We start from the raw sequence: 21,533 nt of genomic DNA, 5'->3' as shown, positions 1-21,533 counted from the left end.
GTGACACATTGGGATCCCGGGGGAGAGAGAATATCAAGCCGAGTGAAAAAGACACGTGTGATGGCTGGCTAAGCCCGCAGGCTTACGGGTGGGTGGATAGATCGACGGTGGCCATAGGGTTCCTGGAACACACTTTCCCTTGTTGCGCCCGTGCACCCTCCTCAAGTACGCGTGTGTTCTCTCAGCCCGAATCAGGTGGAATGCCAAGGAAGGAATACCGGCAGCAGAGCAGCCTGGGGCCATCCGTATAATTCGTGATAACCGTTGAAGTGAGGAGAAGGAGTCTTGCAGGGGTGTTGGCGCACGTTCCTTGAGGATCCTGGTTCAAACCTTGTTGCGGTAAGCGGCACTTCTTTGCTAAAACCTAGAGGCTTGGCTACGGTAACTTGAAAAAGGGGCGACACACTCACTTTCTGGCCTTTTCTCGGGGAACACGAGCTTTGATGCCCTGAGAACTGGCTGCATTTCCTGCTCCATTGCTCGACACTGGCCGCTTCTGTATGCTGACGTGATTCAGCTCGCTGGCCGTCCCGTGATGGGATCCGCAACTTTGCATGTCCAAGGTTTGAGCATGTGCTTGGATCGACGATGACTCCCACAAATGCATTCCCTGGAAATCTGAAAAAAAAATGAGTGAGAAACCCCTACCGTCACCTCATTGGAACTGAGGTCCAGCATGCGGCTCCAATAAGGACAGTAGGGAGAGGTTCACATTGCATGTGCTGCTGTGTGTGCCCACGGCCACGTTGTTCAAGTGGAGGGCTGTGGCCATCTCATGGGGAGAAAAGCCACTGGGAGTGGAGCCTGGGATGCCAATTCAGGTGGGAAGCCTAGGGAGAGCGCGCCGTCTGTGGGCTCCTTGGTCTAGCCAGGACTGCTGTCCCCGGCCACGGTTCAGCATGTGGGTAGGAGAGGAAGTGCGAGCCATTGGTGGTCCTCTCGCCTGCACTTGAGTTCTACAAGCCGCCCCCACCGGCTGGTCGTTGCCTTGTGCCCTCACAGAAACAGAAGTCTCTCTGCCCATGGTCAGAGCAGGACTCCGGGCCTAGGGAAGGCTTCTTTGACATGATCTGCTTGGGAGACCAGATGCGGTTTAGGTTTCTCATGATGAGGGGAGAAATCCGACGGGCCATTGTGCCCGGCAGGTTGGCCAAGCTGATGGCTCCCCCTCGGGGTGTGTCCGGCCTGTGCGTGCTCTGTGAAGAGGCTAGAAAATGCCTTGGTCAAGATAAGTCACATCAAGCTTCTTTGGTGAGGGGTGGCTCTGGCATCTTTCCGTGACACGTTGGGATCCCCGTGGAGGGGGAAGGGCAAGGTGAGTGAAAAAGACACGTGAGACGGCTGGCAAAGCCCACATGTTTACTGGTGGGTGGAGAGATCGACAGAATCCATGGAGTGTTTGGAGGCATGTGTAGAGAGGGAACACGGGAGCTCGTTTGTGGACTGTCCCGCCTTTTTCCTCTCCTTGTTCGATTAACTCCATGGCGGGTCCCTGTGCTAGCGAGTGGTTGCCTTCGTGGCACAGTATGGTTTCTCCTCATGGGGGAGGATTTGAAAGCCGTGAGGTGTTTGTCCCTGTCTGTCCACGTTCCCCCTGTGTTGAAGATGTGAAGGTGTTCCTCAGTACAGCCCAGCGTCTTTAATACACCCAGCCCACATAGCGTTCCCTGAGGGTTGCAGATCTTCCCGGAGGTCATTGGGCACAACTAGGCGGAAAGAAGGGAGTTGGCTGCCAAGGAACGGCTACAGCTTTAAGGGCAGGAGAGGATGTGTGGTGCGGGGGTCATTTTTCCTGCCACCCGCTGGTGCGTCCAGACTGTGGCATCCGGCGTGCCTGGCCACAGGCCAGACAAGTCATAGCGGTTCAAGTGTCTAGGCTGTTGGCTGGGCTCTCTCATTGCACGGCTGTGGGTAACACGTTGCTTCTAGAAGACCTGGGCCTCACGGTTTCTTCGAGGGCACGTCACTGACGGGCCCAGAGTGCGAAAGTGCCAGCCACCACTGCAGGTGACCCAATTGCTGTCACTCTTTGCTCCGCCACTTTGCGCACTGGAATGGCTCCCACGCCGTTAGGCTGCGAGCGTTTTCCCCGCCACGCTAGGCATCGGAATGGTTCGCGTGCCATTAAGTTTGTGTGTGGGCCAAGGTTAGGTCGTCTGTCTTAACAGCAGGCCAGGCAGTATGCCTGCTGGTGAGTCTCCCTTGATCAGTCCAGGCGTTCCTCACGTACCCTTTGTCACGGGTCCCTACGAGCCGCTTTTGATGGAGGCCGTCATATTCGGCCAAGGGCCCTTCCCTCGTGGAAGATCTCTTCCCCTTCAGGGCGTGTCCTTTTAGTGGAAGCGTATGTGCCAAGGGCGGATGTGTTCACCTGGAGGGCACTGGCTCTTAGTCTGAGGGGGCACAGTTGCCCTGAGGGGGGTCTCAAGGGTTCAGGAAGACATCCTTTTCCTGTGCTGGAGGGGAGAGTGCTCAGGAGAGGAGTTGCAGGGCCCGAGACCAGGGTGTTGTTGGACAGCGGGGCTCTTTGTCCCGATGGCCACAGGCTCTGAAGGCGTCTGCTCTACATTGCTTTCACGCTTGCCTGCAGACACACAGGCAAGATGGGCAGCAAATGAAATGTTGAAGGGCGATAGAGTACTCATCGCTGGGTGGTATCGCCCTTTCCCTCGTTCCCCCACTCACCCTCCTCAAGCACCCGTGTGTTCTCTCACCCCAAGCCAGGTGGAATGCGGGGAAAGGAATTCCAGCAGCAGGGCAACCTGGGGCCATCCGTATAATCCGTGATTCCCGGTGAAGTGAGGAGGAGGAGTCTCGCAAGGGTGTCGGGGTGCATTCCATGAGGATCCCGATTTAACCCTCGTTGCGGTAAGCAGCACTTCTGTGCTAAAACCTAGAGGTGTCACTACGGGAACCTGTGCAACGGGGCTATACCCTCACCTTCCGACTTTTTCTCGGGGAGCACGAGCTTCGACGCCCTGAGAACTGGCTGCATTTCCTGCTCCAATGGCTCGGCCCTGGCCGCACCCATATGCTGTCGTGATTCAGCTCGATGGGTGTCCCATGGTGGAATCTGCAACTTTGCATGTCCAGCGTTTGAGCGTGTGCTTGGATCGATGATGACCCCCACTAATGCATTCCTTGGAAATCTGAACAAAATGAGTGAGAAATCTCTGTCGTCTCTTCCTTGGAACTGAGGTCCAACACGTGCCTCCCAAAAGGAAAGTAGGGATAGGTTCACGTTACATTTGCTCCCGTGGGTGTCCACAGCCACGCTGTTTAAGTTGAGGCTTTTGGCCATCTGATGGGGAGAAAAGGCATTGGGAAAGGACCCTGGGATGCCAATCCATGTGGGAAGGCTAGGGACAGCATGCCGTCTGTGGGCTCCTTGGTCTAGCCAGGACTGCTGTCCCCTGCCACGGTTTAGCATTCGGGTAGGAGAGAAATCGTGAGCCCTTGGTGGTCCTCTCGCCTGCACTTGAGTTCTACAGGCCGCTCCCACCGGCTACTCGTTGCCTTGTGCCCGCAAAGAAACAGAAGTCTGTATGCTTAGTTGCAGAGCAGGATTCCAAGCCTAGGGCAGGGTTCTTTGTCATGTTCTGTTTGGGAGACCAGATGCAGTTTAGGTTTCTCCTGATAAGGGGAGAAATCAAATGGGCCGTTGTCCCCGGGAGGTTGGCCAAGCTGATGTCTCCTCCTAGGGTTGTTCCCTGCTTGTGTATGCTGTGTGATGGGGCTAGAAAATGCCTTCATCAAGCTTCATCACCACAAGCTTCTTTGGTGAGGGGTGGCTGTGGCATCTTGCCATGACACGTTGGGATCCCGGTGGAGAGAGAAAGGCAAAGCGAGTGAAAAAGACACGTGAGATGGCTGCCTAAGCCCACAGGTTTACTGGTGGGTGGATAGATCGACAGTGGCCAAAGGGTTCCCGGAACACAGTTGGGATTCCCTCCGGAGCATTTGGAGGCATGTGTAGGGATGGAACATGGGAGCACATTTGTGGACTGTCCCGCCTTTTTCCTCTCCTTTGTTGATTTGCTTCATGGCAGGTTCCTGTGCCAGTGAATGGTTTCCTTCCTGGCACAGTATGTTGTCTTCTCATGGGGGTCGATTTGGAGGCCGTGGGTTGTTTTGTCCCTGTCTATCCACGTTCCCCCTGTGTTGAAGGTGTGAAGGTGTTTCTCAGGTCAGCCCAGCATCATTCCTATACCCAGACCACATAGCATTCCATTAGGTATTTAGCTCTTCCCGGAGGTTAGTGGGCGCAACCATGTGGAAACAAGGGAGTCGGCTGCCAAGGAAAGTCTACAGTTTTATGGGCAGGAAATGGTGTGTGGTGTCGGGGTCATTTTGTCCAGCTGCCCGCTTGTGCTGTGAGCCTTTTTTCTCCAGTGTGGCTGGCCTCACGCCAGACAAGTTATGCAGGTTCAAGTGTCCAGGCTGTTGGCTGGTTCTCTCATTTCACACCTGTGTGTGACCTGTTGCTTCTGGAGGACCTGGTTCTCACATCTTCTCCAAGGTCTTGTCACTGACGGGTCCAGAGTGTGAAAGTGCAAGGCACCACAGCAACTTACTCAGTTGCTGCAAGGGTTTGCCCTGGTAATTTGGGCCTCTGAATGGCTCCTATGCCATTAGCTTTGCCTGTTGTCCAAGGGAAGCTCCTCTGGCTTGTCAGGAGGGCTGGAACTATGCTTGCTCTTGAGTCCCCCTTGGTCAGTCCAGGGGTTCCTTAGGTGCCCTTTGTCATGGGTCACTAAGAGCCGCTTTTAATGGAGGTCATCACATTAGGCTCAAGGCCGTTCCCTTGTGGAATATCTCAGGGCCGACATTTCCCATTGAGGGTGAGTCCATTAAGTGAAAACCTATATGCCAAGAGCGGGTTTGTTCTCTTGGAGGGCAGTGGCTCTTAGACTGAGGGATCCCATTTCCCCTGAGGTTTTCTGGGGCGTTCAGGATGACATCCTTTTGCTGTGTCGGTGTGGAGGTCACTCACGAGGGGAATTGCAGCACCGTACCAGGGGGTTAATGGATGGCAGCACTCATTGTGCTAATGGCCGCACATTCTGAATGTGTCTGCACCACGATGCATTCATGATTGGCTGTGTACACACAGGCAAGATGGGCAGCAAATTTAATGTTGAGGCGAGAAAGAGTGCACATCGCTGGGTGGTATCGCCCTTTCCCTCTGTGCACCCGTGCACCATCCTCAAAAGTGCATGTGTTCTTTCACCCCAAGCCAGGTGGAGTGCCAGGGAATGAATGCCAGCAGCAGCATGGCACCCTCTGTATAGTCCGTGATACCCAGTGAAGTGAAGACAGTGTGGCAAGGTGATGCAAAGTGAAGGAGTCTCGGAGGGCTGTTGACGTGAAGTCCTTGAGGTTCCTTATGGAAACCTTGTGGCAGTAAGCAGAACTTCTTTGCAGAAACGTAGATTTTTGGCCACAGGTACTTGTGCACCGAGACTACACCGTCACCTTCTTGGCTCTTCCAGCAGCACCCAAGCTCCAATGCCCCGACACTTGGGTGCACTTCCTGCCCCATGGCTTGGCTCTGGCCGCTCCTGACTGCTGACATGATTGAGCTCACTGGCCCTCCCACGGTGGAGGCTGCAACTTTGCACATCCAGCCTTTGAGCAGGTGCTTAGATCAATGATGACTCCCATAAATGCATTCCCTGGAAATCTGAACAAAATGAGTGCACAATCTCTACTGTCTCCTCATTGGAACTGAGGTCCAGCACGTGGCTCCCAAAAGAAAATTACAGAGAGGTTCACGCTGCATTTGCGACCTTGGGCATCTGCAACCATGTTGTTCACATTGAGGGTGGTGGCCTCCTCATGAGGAAAGAGCCATTTGGAAAGGAACAAGGGATGCCCATCCACGTGGGAATGCTGGGGACGGCTTGATGGCTCTGGACCCCTGAGTCTAGCCAGGTCTCCTGTCCCCTTCTGTGGTTCAGCCTGCGGGTGGGTGTGGAAGTGTGAGCCATTGGTGGATCTCTGGCCTGCCATTGAGTTCTATAGGCCTCCCCTGCCCTCTGGTCATTGCCTCATGCCCTCAAGGAAACAGTCCTGTCCTAGGCCTGGTTTCTGTGTCATGTTCTGCTTTGGAGACAGGATGCAGTTTAGGTTTCTTCTGATGGTGGGGAGAAATCAAATGGGCCACTGTTCCCCAGAGTCTGGCCAAGCCCTTGGCTCCTCCTCGGGTTGTGTCCCGCTTGTGTGTTGTGTGTAGAGGGGCTGGAAAATGCCTTAGGCAATTCCCTGGGAAATCAAGCTTCTTTGGTTAGGGGTGGTCTGGCAACTTGCTGTGAGGCATTTGGATCCTGGTGGAGAGAGAAAGGCAAGGCGAGTGGGAAATACACGTGAGAGTGTTGGCTAAACCCACAGGTTTACTCATGGGTGGATAGATTGATGGTGGCCTTTGGGTTCCCAGAACTCCTTGGGATGCCTTCAGGCATATTTGCAGACACGTGTAGGAAAGGATTACGGGTACATGTTCATGGACAATTCCCCCTTTTCCTCTCCTTTGTTGATTTGCTCCATGGCAGGTCACTGTTCCAGCGAATGCTTGCCTTCGCGGCACAGTATTGTGTCTTCTCATGGGGGCCGATTTGGAGGCCGTGGGGTGTTTTGTCCGTGTCTTTCCACGTTCCCCCATGTGTTGAAGATATGAAGGTGTTCCTCAGGAGAGCCCAGCATCATTTCTATGCCCGGCCCACATAGCATTCTCTGAGGTTTGGAGCTCTTCCTGGAGGTCATTTGGTGCAACCATGCACAAAACAAGGGAATCGGCGGCCAAGGAAAGGCTACAGGTTTAAGGGCAGGAGAGGATGTGTGGTGCAGGTGTTAGTTTGTCCTGCCACTCGCTGGTGCGGCAACCCTATGGTCTCCAGCGTGCCTGGCCTCAGGCCAGAGAAGTCATGTCGGTTCAAGGGTCCTGGCTCATGGCTGGGTTCTCTCATTGTGCAACTGTGGGTGACACATTGGTTTTGGAGGTCCAGGGTCTCACGCTTATTCCAAGGTCACTGATGGGCCTAGAGTCCAAAAGTGCATGGTGCTGCGGTCAGTTACCCAGTTGCTGCAAGTGTTTGACACTCAATTTTGAGCATTGGAATTGCTCCGGTGCCATTAGCTTTGCGTGTGGTACAAGGGAAGGGCCTCTGGCTTGGCTGGAGGCCAGGAAGCATGCCTGCTGGTGAGTCCCCCTTGTCAGTCCAGGGGTTCCTCAGGTGCCCTTTGTCACGGATCCCTTTGAGCCACTTTTAATGGAGGTCATCAAATTCAGCCAAGGGCCCTTCCCTTGTGGAAGATTGCAGCGACCACATTTCCCCTTGAAGGAGAGTGCAATGTGAGGAAGCGTATGTGCCAAGAGCAAGTGTGTTCCCCTGGTTGGCAGTGACTGTAAGGTGGTGGGGCCCCAGTTCCCCTGAGGGTGTCTCAGCAGTTCAGGATGACATCCTTATGCTGTGTCTGTGGGGAGGTCGCTCAGGAGGGGAATTGCAGGGCCTGTACCAGGAGGTTGATGGACAGTGGTGCTCTTTTTGCTGATGGCCACGTGCTCTGAAGCAATCTGCCCCATGACGCATTCACGTTTGGCTGCGGGCACACAGACAAGCTGGGCAGCAAATGAAATGTTGAGGCAAGATAGAGCACACATCACTGGGTGGTACGCTCTGTCCCTCTGTGCACCCATGCACCATCCTCAACCGTGCGTGTGTTCTCTCACCCCGAGCCAGGTGGAGTGCTAGTTAATGAATGGCAGCAGCAGCGTGGGGCCTTCTGGATAGTCCATGATACCCAGTGAAGTGAGGACAGTGTGGCAAGGCGAGGCGAGGCAAGGTGAAGGAGTCTCGGAGGGGTGTTGGCGTGAAGTCCTTGGGCTTCCTGGTGGAAACCTTGTGGCAGTAAGTGAAACTTCTTTGCCGAAACCTAGATGTTTCACCATGGGGACTTGTGCACTGGGACTACACTCTCACCTTCTGGGCTTTTCCCATGGCACCGAGCTCCAATGTCCTGCAATGTGGCTGCACTTCCTGCCCCGTGGCTCGGCTCTGTCCAATCCTGACTGTGGACATGATTGAGCTCGCTGGCCGCCGGTGGTGGAGGCTGCAACTTTGCACGTCCAGGCTTTGAGCAGGTGCTTCGATCGATGATGACTCCCATAAATTCATTCCTTGGAAATCTGAACAAAATGAGTGGGCAATCCCTACAGTCTCCTCATTGAAACTGAAGTCCAGCACATGGCTCCCAAAGGAAAAATAAGGAGAGGTTCATGTTACATTTGCTACCGTGGGCAGCTGCAGCAACTTTGTTCAGTTTGAGGGTGGCAGGCTTCTTGTGGGGAAAGAGCCATTGGGAAGGAGCCTGGGATTCCCTTCCACATGGGAAGGCTAGGGACAGCGTGCCATCTCTGAGCACCTGAGTCTAGCCAGGACTGCTGTTCTCTGCCACAGTTCAGCCTTCTCGGGGGAGAGGAAGCATGAGCCATTGGCGGTACTATGGCCTGCCATTGAGTTCTACATGCCTCTCCCGCCCCCTGGTCGTTGCCTTGTGCCCTCAAGGAAGCAGAAGTCTCTGTGCTCAGGGTCAGAGCAGGAGTCCTGGCCTACGCCAGGCTCCTTGGGAGATGGGATGCAGTTTCGGTTTCTCCTGCTGATCGGGGATAGTAAAGCCCTGTTGGGCTTCCCTGGTGGTGCAGGGGTTAAGAACCTGCTGGCCAATGCAGGGTATACCGGTTCGATCCCTTGTCCGGGAAGATCCCACATGCTTCAGAGCAACTAAGTCATGCATCACAACTACTGAGCCTACACTCTAGAGCCCGCGAGCCACAACTACTGAGACCACATGCTACAACTACTGAAGCCGTGCACCTAGAGCCCATGCTCCACAACAAGAGAAGCTGCTGCAATGACAAGTCTGCTTACCACAGTGAAGAGTAGCCCCCACTTGCCACAACTATAGAAAGCCCTCACACAGAACAAAGACCCAATGCAGCCAAAATAAATAAATAAATAATTTTTTTAAAAAATGGGCCACTGTCCCGGACTTGGACCAAGCTGATGGTTCCTCCTCAAGTTGTGTCCCTCTTGTGTGTTACGTGTGGAGGGGCTGGAAAATGCCTTAGGTAATTACCAGGAAAATCAAGCTTCTCTGGTGAGGGGTGGCTCTGGAACCTTGCGGTGAGATATTTCGATACTGGCAGAGAGAGAAAGGCAAGGTGAGCGGGAAACACACGTGCAAAGGCTGGCTAAGCCTGCAAGTTTTACTGGAGGTAGATAGATTGACGGTGGCCATAGGGTTCCTGGAACTCCTTTGGGATGCCTTCCAGCACATTTGGAGGCATGTGTAGAAAAGGATTAAGGGTGCATGTTCGTGGACCACCCCACCCTTTTCCTCTCCTTTGTTGATTTGCTTCATGGCAGGTCCCTGTGCCAGCGAGTGGTTGCCTTCCCAGCACAGTATGGTTTCTTCTCATGGGTGCTGATTTGGAGGCCGTGGGGTGTTTTGTCCCTGTCTGGCCACGTTCCACCTGTGTTGAAGATATGAAGGTGTTCCTCAGGACAGCCCAGCATCGTTTCTATACCCAGCCCACATAGCGTTCCCTGAGGATTGGAGCTCTTCCCGGAGGTCATTGAGCACAACCATGCAGAAACAAGGGAGTCGGCTGCCAAGGAAAGGCTACAGGTTTAAGGGCAGGAGAGGATGAGGAGTGCAGGGATCATTTTATCCTGCCACCCACTGGTGCAGTGAACCTGTGGTCTCCGGCATGCCTGGCCTCAGGTCAGAGAAGTCATGGCTGTTCAAGGGTCCAGGATGTTGGCTGAGTTCTCTTGTTGTACGACTCTGGGTGACACGTTGGTTCTGAAGGACCTGGTCTCATGGTATCTCTGAGGACATGGCACTGACGGGCCCAAATTGTGAAAGTACAAGGCGCCATGGCAAGTTACCCAGGTGCTGCAAAGGCCTTTTGCTGCACCTTTGGACATCAAATTGGCTCTGATGCCATTTGCTCTCTGTGTGGTCCAAGTGAAGGTCCTCTGGCTTGGCTGGAGACCAGGAAGCATGCCTGCTGCTGTTCACCCTTGTTCAGTCCAGCGGTGCCTCAGTGCCCTTTGTCCTGAGGCCTGAGGAACCCCTTTTGATGGAGGTCATCACTTTCGGTCATGGCCATTACCTTGTGGAAGATCACAGGGACCCTGTTTCCACTTGATGGCGAGTCAGTTGTGCAGAAGTGTATGTTCCTAGAGCAGGTGTGTTTCCCTAGAGGGCAGTGGCTCTTAGGCTGAGGGAGCCCAGTTCCCCTGAGGGTGTCTCTGGTGTTCAGGATGACATCCTTTTCCTGTGTCGGAGAGAGGAGAGCTCAGGAGAGGAATTGCAGGGCCCGAGAGGAGGGGGTTGTTGGACAGTGGCGCTCTTTGTCCTGATGGCTGCATGCTCTGCAGGCGTCCACATCCCGATGCATTCACATTTGGCTGCTGATACACAGACAAGATGGGCAGCAAATGAAATGTTTAGGCGAGATAGAATGCACATCCCTGGGTGGTATCGCCCTTTCCCTCGGTGTGCCTGTGCACCATCCTCAAGCATACGTGTGTTCTCTCACCCCGAGCTGGGTGGAATGCCAGGGAATGAATGCCAGCAGCAGCCTGGAGCCCTCCATATAATCCGTGATACCCGGCGAAGTGAGGACGATGCAGAAAGGCAAGGTGTGGTGTAGGAGTCTTGGAGGGGTGTTGGCGTGCAGTCTGTAAGGATCCTGGTTTAACCCTTGTGGCGGTAAGCAGCACTTCTTTGCTGAAACCTAGATGTTTGGCCACGGGAACTTGTGCACTGGGGCTACACCCTCACCTCTGGTCTTTTCCTGGGGAACACCAGCTTTGACGCCCTGAGACTTGGTTGCACTACCTGCCCCATGGCTTTGCTCTGGCCACTCCCGAATGCTGACATGATTGAGCTCGCTGGCCGTCCCATGGTGGAGGCTACAACTTTCCATGTTCAGCGTTTGAGCATGTGCCTGGATCGATGATGACTCCCACAGATGCATTCCTTGGAAATCTGAACAAAATGAGTGAGAAATCCCTACTGTCTCCTCATTGGAACTGAGGTCCAGCACGTGGCTCCCAAAAGGAAAGTAGGGAAAAGTTCACATTGCATTTGCTGACATGGGTGTCCATAGCCTCGTTGTTCAATTTGAGGGTGGTGGTCTTCTTGTGGGGAGAAGAGCCGTTGGGAAAGGAGCCTGGGATGCCCATCCAAGTGGGAAGGCTAGGGATAGCATGCCGTCTCTGGGCGCCTTTGTCTAGCCATGACTGCTGTCCTCTACCGTGGTTCAGCATGCAGGAAGGAGAGGAAGTGTGAGCCATTGGTGGGCCTGTCACCTGCAATTGAGTTCTACAGGCCTCCCCCACCCCCTGGTCGTTGCCTTGTGCCCTCAAAGAAACAGAAGTCTGTATGCTCAGGGTCAGAGAAGGAGTCCTGGCCTATGCCAGGCTTCTTTGTCATGTTCTGCTTGGGCGACTGGATGCAGTTAAAGTTTCTCCTGATGATCGGGGGAAATCAAGTGGGCCAGTGTCTCTGGGAGTTGGGCCAAGCTGATGGCTCCTCCTTGGGTTGTATCCCTCTTGTTTCTTGTTTGTGGAGGGGCTCAAAAATGCCTTAGGCAATTCCCGGTGAAATCAACCTGTGGCGAGGGGTGGCTCTGGCACTTTGCCGTGTGGTGTTTGGATCCTGGCCCAGAGAGAAAGCAAGGCGAACGGGAAATACACGTGAGATAGTTGGCTAATCCCACAGGTTTACTGGTGGGTGTGTTGATCGACAGTGGACATAGGCCATTCCTTTGTGATGCTCTCAGGCGCATTGGAGGCACATGTAAGGAAGAAATACGGGTGCAATTTTGTGGATCATCCCACCCTTTGCCTCTCCTTTGTCGATTTGCTTCATGACTGGTCCCTGTGCCGTCAAATGTTTGCCTTCATGGCATAGTATGGTGTCTTCTCATGGGGCCCGATTTGGAGGCTGGGGGTATTTTGTCCCCTTTTTGCCATGGTCCCCCTGTGTTGAAGATGTGAGAGTGTTCCTCAAGACAGCCCAATGTCTTTTCTATACCCAGCCTGCATAGCATTCCCTGAGGTTTATAACTCTTCCCGGATGTTATTGGGTGCCTCCATGCAGAAACAAGGGAGTCGGCTGCCAAGGAAAGGCTACAGTAGGTTTAAGGGCAGGAGAGGATGTGTGATACGGGGGGCATTTCGTCCTGCCACCCACTGGTGCGGCGAGCCTGTGTTCTCTGGCATTCCTGGTCTCAGGCCAGAGAAGTCATGCCATTTCAAGAATCCATGCTGTTGTCTCGGTTCTCTCTTTGTGCGGCTGTGGAGGAGCTGGGTCTCATGGTTTCTCCGAGGTCATGGCACTGACAGAACCAGAGTGTGAAAGTGCAAAGCACCACGGCAAGTTACCCAGTTGCTGCAAGGGTTTTGTCCCACAACTTTGGGCATCGGAATGGCTCCTATGCCATTAGCTGTCCATGTTGTCCAAATGAAGAGACTCTGGCTTGGCTTTAATTTCATATGGAACTGTGCTCGTTAGTCCTCCTTACCTAGCTAAGTGAGCCAGGTCCAAGTGGTTTGTTGACTTTTTATCTTATATCCTTACAGTTTTTCCATTCTTTTTGTAATGTGTCCCAGCAAACTAATTTATTCTAGCTTTGTTAATCATGATTATTTCTTATAGTAAATATTCATCTTTTGTCATTGGCCAGTTTTTTCATTGAACTTTTATTATATATGTTATATTGTGATAAAGTTGCCATTTTCTTCAGACAGTGTTGTTTTGTTTGTTTTTTTCAGAGACTACATTTTACATTTTCAAATGGTTTCCATCAAGAATTTTAATAGACCCTGTGTGTTCACAGGGGATAGTGTCTTTTTTGACCTTATTTTGTTATTTATTTGTCCTTATAATGTCATTGTCATAGTCTTTTGTTTTTCCTCTTTTTTTTTAATATGGACCGTTTTTAAAGTCTTTATTAAATTTGTTACAATATTGCTTCTGTTTATTTTTTATTTTTCTTGGCCACGAGGCATGTGGGATCCTATGTCCCTAACCAGGGATCGAACCCCCACCCCCTGCATTGGAAGGCAATGTCTTTACCACTGGACTGCTTGGGAAGTCCCTAGATATTTTTTAAATTAATAAACTACAGCTAAATATTTCTCAGTGCTGTGTCAGGTACACCTTCTTTCATTTTTTGCTTTCATATTTTCCTGAAATGTTATTATATAATTGAACTTTTTAGTTTTACATTTTATTTCCAGCTACCTTTTTGATTACAGTGTTTTAACTGTAGAATTTTTTAAATTCTGAATTCATGCTTTTATATGTTTGTCCTACAACTTCTGTATTTTTAACCTTTAGTTGATTAGTATTCTTTTTTAATGAGTTATTTAATATCTAGCAATCTTTTCTTTTTAATCACTCAGATTGTTATTAGGATTTGTTTCTTAGATTTTATTTTCTGGTTTTAAAATGATTTTAATCTATTGATCCACACTAATTTCTCTTAATATTTTTCCTGTTTTGTCAGCTCTAATAGTGAACCTATCTGGTGAGATTTTCATATTTATTATATAGGTTAATTTGTATTTCAGTTATTTGTTTATTTACATTTCATATTATTTACTGGAGATTATTTTCTTTTTTATTTTAAGGTATTTTTTATTTACACTGTAAAATTTTTTCATCAATATTTTAATATTTTTTCTATAACTGCATTTTTAAGCTTTTGTTTCCTTCATTGATTTTCTGGTCACATTCTGTTCATGATTATTTTTCTTGTATACTGTGATTTTTTCATTCCTATTAGGCAGGGTTTTTTTATTTTTATTTATTTTTATTTTTATTTATCATTTTTTTGTGTGTGGTACATGGGCCTCTCACTGTTGTGGCCTCTCCCATTGCGGAGCACAAGCTCCGGAAGTGCAGGCTCAGCAGCCATGGCTCACGGGCCCAGCCGCTCTGCGGCATGTGGGATCTTCCCGGACCGGGGCACGAACCTGTGTCCCCTGCATCAACAGGCAGACTCTCAACCACTGTGCCACCAGGGAAGCCCAGGCAGGGTTTTTTTAAATTGAAGTATAGTTGATAAACAATGTTGTAACTATCTCTGCTGTACAGCAAAGTGACTCTGTTATACACACATACACATTCTTTTTTTATATTCTTTTCCATTATGGTTTATCACAGCATATTGTATATAGTTCCCCGTGCCATATATTAGGACCTTGTTGTTTATCCATTCTAAATGTAATTAATTGTTTGTGTCTACAAACCCCAAACTCACAGTCCATCCTTCTTTCTCCTCCCATCCCCCTTGGCAACCACAAGTCTGTTCTCTATGTCTATGAGTCTGTTTCTGTTTTGTAGATAGGTTCATTTGTGCCATAATTTAGATTCTATGTATAAGTGATATCATACTGTATTTGTCTTTCTCTTTCTGACTTACTTCACTTTGTATGATAATGTCTATTTGCATCTCTATTGGGCAGTTTTTCATATTGTATTAGGATACCTGATTTCTATTTAAATTTTTATTTTAGTTCCATGATCTCTGTGTTGGTTTATTTCAATGTCTTATCACATTTTTCTAGGGTGTGGTTTCCATTGCAGTCTGATTGTCAGAGCTGATTTGGTGCTGTTTTGATCCCTTGGTTTGTTTGGTTTTGCTGGACATTCACATAGCTCCTACTAGTCCTGTATAAGGTGTTGGAAGGTTTTTTCTAGACTGGGTTACCTAAGGCTCTCACTGGGGTAAGGGAGACTCCAGCATACAGAAATGAATAGTTCCTCTTAATTAAGCCTGCTCAATAACATGGGATGACCTGACCTTTGTCACCCAGCTTTTAGCCTTTTTAGGTACAGAAAGAGTTTCTCTCTCCTAGACATCTTCGAGGCTAACTAAATGAGAATACCTGCAGTGTAGGGACTCCTAGGCCAACTGATCAGTGAATGGGTTACAAATCTTTGCTCACTTTTGCTCTATTTTTGTAGTTCAACTTAGAATCAGCACTTGTTTTTTTATGAAATAACTAATTTTTTTCACCTTGAGAAGTGAAATGATGGAGAATATCATGACTAAATCTGCCATCCAAACCTCACAGCCCAGTGGGAATTCTCACACTGGTAAGTATTTTGTCCTGAGAATACTGACGTTAGAGCATTGTAACATTCCAGTGATAAGTAAAACTCTGGCCAAGCTAGTCAACTGTGAGACTAGGTCATTGACTGTGATGATTGGTCTCTGTGATTTAAAACTGTGCGTCATTGTGTCTGAGGGTGTTGGAATCCTGAGTGCTCAGGCTCTGCCACATATCTCACGTTTAATGTTCTTCTACAAATGTACCTGTATTGATGATGACTTCAGAAATGGATCTCAGAGGAGTCTGAATGAAATGACTGACAAAATTACTTCTGTGAGTTGAGGTCCAGCACAAGGGACTATACTAGGCAAAAAATGGAGGGAGTTCAGTTGATCAAGAAGTATTCCCAATAGTGACTATGGTATTTGAAAGTTAACCTGGTTGCATAAATTATAGGAAGTAAATTTTATAATTGTCTATAAACATCTGATTATCTGGTGGCAGAAAATACTGAACAATATTTGCTCTGCTGGAGGGTAGAGATTAACACAATTAATATTATTGGAATAACATCAGAAATATTTCAGGAGAGAAATACATTATTTAATGTAGGGGTACATTTGTGAACTCTACCATCTTGTGCCTGGCAGACCAATGGACACATTTCCTTCTCATCTTTCCACATTTTATTTTATTCCTACATGCAGCATGGATCAAGTACTGTGTTTCATATGAAAGAGAGGTGACATAAAGGACAGGATTCAGAATAAGTCTGCCTTTCCATCCTTAAGGTCCATTCTCAAACTGGTAAGCATTTTGTCCTGGAAATACTGACATTTCTCATAGGGGTAATGTAATATTTCAATAACAGTAAGTCTTTGACTATGCTAGTCAGCCTTGGAGCCTTGGGAAGTATATGTGATATATGGCCTCCATGACTGAATATGATAAGTCAATGAGTCCATGGGTGATGAACTCCTGAGTGCTTGGTCTGTTGCTTAACTGAGCCTCAAAGTAACCCTTTTAATAATGTCATTGGATCGATGATGACTGTAATTATTGATCTCAGAAAATCTGAACAAAATGAGTGACCTAATCAGTTCTGGGAAACTGAGGTCCAGCACAGATACCCGCCCTGTGCAAAATATGTGGAGGGAGTGTTGAGTTTGTTCAGCTGTGAGGTACCAACAGGAACTGTTGTATATGAAAGCTCACCAATGTGCATGTGTTCGATAAACTGAATTAGGCAGAGGTCTGTACTTCTACAGTGTTGGGATAATAGTGAAACTCTCTGAGTGCTCACCTGGCAGCATTATTTACATACTTAGTAAACAGACTCTAGAGAACCAGCACATGAGTGTGGAAAATGTGGGTATGTTTATGCTTATACATGTTTGTCTGAGCTGCTGGAATCTTCTGAGTAACAGTCTCTTTAGGGCAGTTGATGGTCAAAACTCAAAGAGATCACAGGTTTCATGGGTTTTTATTCTTCATTTCTACATTAAGTGAAACAGTTACATGGAAATTGAAGCATAGGTACTATATTTTAGAATGTCTTCACAATATATTTTAATCTGCTTGCCAACCCAGTCTTAAGTTTTCAACTATTGTTTAGTTGTGTCTCTCTTTTTCCTCCTATCGTGTGAAGAAGAAGTTTCATATACATTTGATTGCTGGCTTCAATTATATGCTGTAATAAACATTTTTAAATGTGAAATCATGTTTAAAATTATTGCATTTTTATATGGATTTCATGACTTCTGCCCTCAGTGTGTTTCAAATGTGTATAAGAGAGATCCTGCTTGTAATGCATGGTTCTGAGGCATGTGCTCTGGGGAACTCTGAAACTAATGTCTTATTAAAAAATTTAATCTGTATATTACCATGTTCGAAATAGTGAGTGTAACTCTTCTGGTGATATCAGTTGTATAGTGACTAACTATGGTGAATGTTATGTGAGCTTTTATCATTTAACATTATACTAAGATTTTCTTTCTCAACCTCCCTAATTTTTGCTTGTGCTTTGTAGATTGGAAGCGATGTTGAATGGAAGGTACATTTTATTGCTTGGAATTCTCACCACTACACCAAGGAACTGCTGTTTTTGTAACAGCTTTCTCACCTGGGAATGGCAAAAACAATGTATTCCAGAGATAACAACCCAATTTTCAATAAGTTTTTTGCAGGATTATTTTTATTATTGTTTTTAAGAAGTCAGGAATTCACATGTTTTTTTAAAGACTGTTAATTCAAATACTGTGAGACATTAATAATATGGTGAATTATTTATGTTTTCTGTCTCCTTTATTTCTATAACTTTTGCTCTTTCTTTGTTTGGAATATTATTTTTAAATATCTAAGTAAAGAAATAAATTAATACAGTTAAATGCAGGTGCACAGCGAACCATTCCATCTTTTTTTTATATTTAAAATATCTTTTTAAAATTTTACTTTTAAGTTGTGGTCAAATACATATAAAATTTACCATCTTAATCATTTCTAAGGGTAAAGTTCAGTGGCATTAAGTATATTCACATTATTGTGCAAACCTCACCACCATCCACCTCCAGAACTTTTTTCATCTTGCAAGACTGAAACTCTGTACCCATTAAACAAAAGCTCCCATTCTCCCTTCCCTGCAGCCCCTGGTAACTGCCATTCTACTTCCTGTCTCTATCAATTTGGCTACTCTAGGTACCTCATATAAGTGAAATGATACAACACCCTTTTGTTTCTGACTTATTTCACTTAGCATGAGTTCTTCAAGGTTCATTCATGTTGTAGCATGTGTCAGAATTTCCTTTCTGTTTAAGGCTGAATAATATTCTAGAATATACCATACTTTGTTTACCCATTGGTCTGTCAATAGATATTTGGGTTGCTTCCGTCTTTGGCTTTTGTGCATAATGCTATGAACATGAATGTACAAATATCTCTTTGAGACCCTTCTTTGAATTCTTCTGGGTATGTACCAAGATGATACTTAGTGATGATAGGGTAGTTCTCTTTTTAATTTTCTGAAGAAACGCCATACTATTTTCCATAGTGGCTGCACCATTTTACATTTCCAACAATAGTGCACAGGGGTTCCAATTCCTCTACGTCTTTATCAACACATTATTTTCTGCTTTTCTTGATAGTAACCCTCCTAGTTGACATGAGATGGTATTTCATTGTGGTTTTGATTTGCATTTCTCTAATGATTAATGATGTTGAACATCTTTTCATGCGCGTGTTGGTCATTGGTATATCTTCTTTGGAGAATGTCTATTCAAGTCCTTTGACCATTTTAAATCAGGTTGCTTTTTTTTGTTGAGTTATATGAGTTAAATAACTAATATATTTTGGATATTAGCCCTTATCAGTACATAATTTGCAATTATTTTCTCCCTTTTCACTCGGTTGATTGTGTCTTTTTTTTTTATCTTTATTGGAGTATAATTGCTTTACAATGGTGTGTTAGTTTCTGGTTTATAACAAAGTGAATCAGTTATACATATACATATGTTCCCATATATCTTCCCTCTAGCGTCTCCCTCCCTCCCACCCTCCCTTTCCCACCCCTCTAGGTGGTCACAAAGCACCGAGCTGACCTCCCTGTGCTACGCGGCTGCTTCCCACTAGCTATCTACCTTATATTTGGTAGTGTATATATGTCCATGCCTTTCTCTCTCACTTTCTCACAGCTTACTCTTTCCCCTCCCCATATCCTCAAGTCCATTCTCTAGTAGGTCTCTGTCTTTCTTCCTGTCTTACCCCTAGTTTTTTCATGACAGTTTTTTTTTCTTAAATTCCGTATATATGTGTTAGCATACGGTATTTGTCTTTCTCTTTTTGACTTACTTCACTCTGTATGACAGACTCTAGGTCCATCCAGCTCATTACAAATAGCTCAATTTCGTTTCTTTCTATAGCTGAGTAATATTCCATTGTATATATGTGCCACATCTTCTTTATCCATTCATCCGATGATGGACACTTAGGTTGTTTCCATCTCCTGGCTATTGTAAATAGAGCTGCAATGAATATTTTGGTACATGACTCTTTTTCAATTATGGTTTTCTCAGGGTATATGCCCAGTAGTGGAATTGCTGGGTCATATGGTAGTTCTATTTGTAGTTTTTTAAGGAACCTCCATACTGTTCTCCATAGTGGCTGAACCAATTCACATCCCCACCAGCAGTGCAAGAGTGTTCCCTTTTCTCCACACCCTCTCCAGCATTTATTGTTTCTAGATTTTTTGATGATGGCCATTCTGACTGGTGTGAGATGATATCTCATTGTAGTTTTGATTTGCATTTCTCTAATGATTAATGATGTTGAGCATTTTTTCATGTGTTTGTTGGCAGTCTGTATATCTTCTTTGGAGAAATGTCTATTTAGGTCTTCTGCCCATTTTTGGGTTAGGTTGTTTGTTTTTTCATTATTAAACTGCATGAGCTGCTTGTAAATTTTGGAAATTAATCCTTTGTCAGTTGCATCATTTGCAAATATTTTCTCCCATTCTGAGGGTTGTCTTTTGGTCTTGTTTGTGGTTTCCTTTGCTGTGCAAAAGCTTTGAAGTTTCATTAGGTCCCATTTGTTTATTTTTGTCTTTATTTCCATTTCTCTAGGAGGTGGGTCAGAAAGGATCTTGCTGTGGTTTATGTCATAGGGTGTTCTGCCTATGTTTTCCTCTAAGAGTTTTATAGTGTCTGGCCTTACATTTAGGTCTTTAATCCATTTTGAGCTTATTTTTGTGTATGGTGTTAGGGAGTGATCTAATCTCATACTTTTACATGTACTTGTCCAGTTTTCCCAGCACCACTTATTGAAGAGGCTGTACTTTCTCCACTGTACATTCTTGCCACCTTTATCAAAGATAAGGTGTCCATATGTGCGTGGGTTTATCTCTGGGCTTTCTATCCTGTTCCACTGATCTTTCTGTTTTTGTGCCAGTGCCATACTGTCTTGATTACTGTAGCTTTGTAGTATAGTCTGAAGTCAGGGAGCCTGATTCCTCCAGCTCCATATTTCGTTCTCAAGATTGCTTTGGCTATTTGGGGTCTTTTGTGTTTCCATACAAATTGTGAAATTTTTTGTTCTAGTTCTGTGAAAAATGCCAGTGGTAGTTTGATAGGGATTGCATTGAATCTATAGATTGCTTTGGGTAGTAGAGTCATTTTCACAATGTTCATTCTTCCAGTCCACGAACATGGTATATCTCTCCATCTATTTGTATCATCTTTAATTTCTTTCATCAGTGTCTTAAAATTTTCTGCATACAGGTCTTTTGTCTCCTTTAGTAGGTTTATTCCTAGATATTTTATTCTTTTTGTTGCAATGGTAAATGGGAGTATTTTCTTGATTTCACTTTCAGGTTTTTCATCATTAGTGTATAGGAATGCCAGAGATTTCTGTGCATTAATTTTGTATCCTGCTACTTTACCAAATTCATTGATTAGCTCTGGTAGTTTTCTGGTAGCATCTTTAGGATTCTCTATCTATAGTACCATGTCATCTGCAAACAGTGACAGCTTTACTTCTTCTTTTCCGATTTGGATTCCTTTTATTTCCTTTTCTTCTCTGATTGCTGTGGCTAAAACTTCCAAAACTATGTTGAATAAGAGTGGTGAGAGTGGGCAACCTTGTCTTGTTCCTGGCCTTAGTGGAAATGCTTTCAGCTTTTCACCATTGAGGATGATGTTGGCTGTTGGCTTGTCATATATGGCCTTTATTATGTTGAGGAAAGTTCCCTCTATTCCTACTTTCTGCAGGGTTTTTATCATAAATGGGTGTTGAATTTTGTCAAAAGCTTTCTCTGCATCTATTGAGATGGTCATATGGTTTTTCTCCTTCAATTTGTTAATATGGTTTATCACATTGATGGATTTGCGTATATTGAAGAATCCTTGCATTCCTGGAATGAACCCCACTTGATCATGGTGTATGATCCTTTTAATGTGCTGGTGGATTCTGTTTGCTAGTATTTTGTTGAGGGTTTTTGCATCTATGTTCATCAGTAATATTGGCCTGTAGTCTTCTTTCTTTGTGACATCCTTGTCTGGTGTTGGTATCAAGGTGATGGTAGCCTTGTAGAATGAGTTTGGGAGTGTTCCCCCCTCTGCTATATTTTGGAAGAGTTTGAGAGGGATAGGTGTTAGCTCTTCTCTAAATGTTTGACAGAATTTGCCTGTGAAGCCGTCTGGTCCTGGGCTTTTGTTTGTTGGAAGATTTTTAATCACAGTTTCAATTTCAGTGCTTGTGATTGGTCTGTTCATATTTTCTATTTCTTCCTGATTCAGTCTTGGCAGGTTGTGTATTTCTAACAATTTGTTCATTTCTTCCAGGTTGTCCATTTTATTGGCATAGAGTTGCTTGTAGTAATCTCTCATGATTGTTTGTATTTCTGCAGTG

General features: G+C 46.4%; 5 non-coding genes and 1 pseudogene across 5 annotated transcripts; all 6 read left to right on the top strand.

Moving 5' to 3' along the window:
• Positions 1-579: 579 nt before the first annotated feature.
• On the top strand, positions 580-673 carry LOC149750021 (small nucleolar RNA SNORD116). The gene has a single exon (XR_016392400.1). It is a non-coding gene; the product is annotated as a small nucleolar RNA SNORD116 (small nucleolar RNA).
• Positions 674-3,110: 2,437 nt separating this feature from the next.
• Positions 3,111-3,202, top strand: LOC115803974 (small nucleolar RNA SNORD116). Its single transcript, XR_004024778.2, has one exon. It is a non-coding gene; the product is annotated as a small nucleolar RNA SNORD116 (small nucleolar RNA).
• Positions 3,203-5,644: 2,442 nt separating this feature from the next.
• Positions 5,645-5,736, top strand: LOC115803977 (small nucleolar RNA SNORD116). Its single transcript, XR_004024781.1, has one exon. It is a non-coding gene; the product is annotated as a small nucleolar RNA SNORD116 (small nucleolar RNA).
• A 2,410-nt stretch (positions 5,737-8,146) lies between these two features.
• LOC115803980 (small nucleolar RNA SNORD116) lies at positions 8,147-8,238 on the top strand. The gene has a single exon (XR_004024784.1). It is a non-coding gene; the product is annotated as a small nucleolar RNA SNORD116 (small nucleolar RNA).
• A 2,781-nt stretch (positions 8,239-11,019) lies between these two features.
• Positions 11,020-11,111, top strand: LOC115803967 (small nucleolar RNA SNORD116). The gene has a single exon (XR_004024771.1). It is a non-coding gene; the product is annotated as a small nucleolar RNA SNORD116 (small nucleolar RNA).
• Positions 11,112-16,174: 5,063 nt separating this feature from the next.
• On the top strand, positions 16,175-16,256 carry LOC115803930 (small nucleolar RNA SNORD116; annotated as a pseudogene).
• The last annotated feature ends 5,277 nt before the right edge of the window (positions 16,257-21,533 follow it).

Source organism: Delphinapterus leucas, chromosome 2 (assembly GCF_059928025.1).
Source record: "Delphinapterus leucas isolate spDelLeu-1000000601 "Yukka" chromosome 2, BTC_Dleu_Yukka2, whole genome shotgun sequence".
Lineage (NCBI taxonomy): Eukaryota > Metazoa > Chordata > Mammalia > Artiodactyla > Monodontidae > Delphinapterus > Delphinapterus leucas.
This window is presented reverse-complemented; position numbering and strand designations above follow the sequence as displayed.